The sequence below is a fragment of the Arachis duranensis genome, chromosome 1, assembly GCF_000817695.3.
Source record: "Arachis duranensis cultivar V14167 chromosome 1, aradu.V14167.gnm2.J7QH, whole genome shotgun sequence".
Classification (NCBI taxonomy): Eukaryota; Viridiplantae; Streptophyta; class Magnoliopsida; order Fabales; family Fabaceae; genus Arachis; species Arachis duranensis.
Genome location: NC_029772.3, coordinates 90,194,188 through 90,196,087, shown reverse-complemented (window position 1 = coordinate 90,196,087; position 1,900 = coordinate 90,194,188).

Sequence of the window (1,900 nt, the reverse complement as noted above, 5' to 3'; positions counted from 1 at the left end):
GGGAGATCGGTGTTTCGGCCCCGGTTTTGCCGAGGGTTCGCCTGACCGTTTTGGTTTGACGTGATTCTTCCGAGTCCACTGCGTCTGTTGCATTTTTCGAGGCGTGCTTTATTAGTTTCTTTTTTTGAGGGGGGCATTTAATGCGAGGGGACGTTTTCCTCTTTTGCCCCTACGCGCCTTGCCTCGCTTAGGGTTAATTGTGTCTTTTTTCTCCCCCTTTGAAACCGTTTTGGCTTTTTGCTTCAGTTTCCTCATTCATTTTTCGTTTTCTCTTCTGGAAAAAAATCTCCTTTTCTTTCTGTGGTACTGCTCTCTGGTGTTGCTGCTGCTTCTGCTTTTCGAGCTTTTCCAGGCTTGTCTTCTGCATTACTAGGTTGGTTTGTCTCGCTTTTCTTGATTTTTGTTTTGTGGTGCATTTGTTCTATTTTTGCTATGCATTGTTCTGTTTGTTTTCTTTCTCTTTCAATCTTCGTACTGCATTTTGTGTTTTTGGGAGGTGGTATTCGAGTCTTTGACGGGGCTGAGCACCGCCGTGTCGGTTTAGTAGTGGCGGTGCACCACCGTGTTGGGTCGGTAGTGGTGGTAGGTTTCTGTCTTGCTTTTGCGTAGGGTTAGGCTGATGGTGGTGCTCCTCCCTGTTTTAGGTATATATCAGCGGAGAAGTGAGGGTGTTGGTGCCCCGATTGCCCCTTCCAGGGGCGTCCCCGCTCGTTACACTTGGGTGACTAGCGATGTGTGGGGCATTCCGTCACGGATGACGGAGGATGATCTTCAGAGGCTCCGTGATGAGGGGGCGATTTGTGGTGGTGGTGATGAGGAGAGGCAGTATGAGCTCGTCCTCCCGGATGCCGACGAGCGTGCTTGTTATTTGAACCTCCATTCGCCCACTGTGCCGGATTGGATGTGGGTTTACTAGTCGATGTTTACTCGGCTCGACGTGCGGTTCCCTTTTTCTCTGTTTGTTCAGGATCTGCTGAGTCGGTGTTCCGTGGCACCGTCCCAGCTTCACCCGAGTAGTTGGGCTGCCGTGCAGTCTTTTGAATTGGTGTGTCGGTATCTTGATCTTCCGGCTTCTGTTCCTGTTTTCCTTTTCCTTTTCTTATGTACTCTTCCGACTAATGAAGGGAAGCATAAGAAGGGGTATATGTCGTTCCGTGCTCAGCCTCATCGCCGTATTTTTGGGTTGTTTGAGGATTCCTTTCACGGTTTCAAGAGGGAGTATTTTAAAGTGCGCCCTGTCCAGAGGCATCGTCCATTTTGGTTGACGTTGGAGGGCGAGCGCCGGTTCCCGACATACTGGAACTTCGGTGCCGGCCTGTTAGTTTTGACTAAGGTCACTTACGATGGTCTGTGTTCCGAGGATAAGGACATTGCTAATGTCCTGTGGCATCTATTTGGAGAGCGTCCGTTAAATCCTCGGGATGTTATGGGAGATCCTGAGGCCTGTCGAACGTATATTGGTGTGTGGTTTTTTTGCTTCCTTCTTTTTCCTGTTTGTTTCTCGATCTTGTGCCTTTGTTGTTTTTTTTTTATGTTGTTTCTTTGATTTTTCTTAGTTGAGATGGCTGGTGGTTTGACTTCTCTAACGAGGTTGAAAGCTGCGATGGATCGGGAGGAGGGGTCGTCGGCATCTCCCGCCACTCCTGTCTCTAATCCTGCTGTGGGTTCCCAAGCTGTTTCTCAGGAAGTGGTTTCGGCTGGGGTTAGGGTTGACACCTAGGTTCCCCCTGATCTCGTGGACTCGCTTGAGGAGGAGGTCGTTGTGGTTTCGGCTGCTGAGGCTTCTCGGAAGAGAAAGAGGCTTGAGGAGCCTAGCAGTGAAGCTTTGGGAGAGAAGGGTGCCGTTCCTACTGTGATGGATCGACATTTTGATACGTCGGGGTTCATAGATCAACACTTG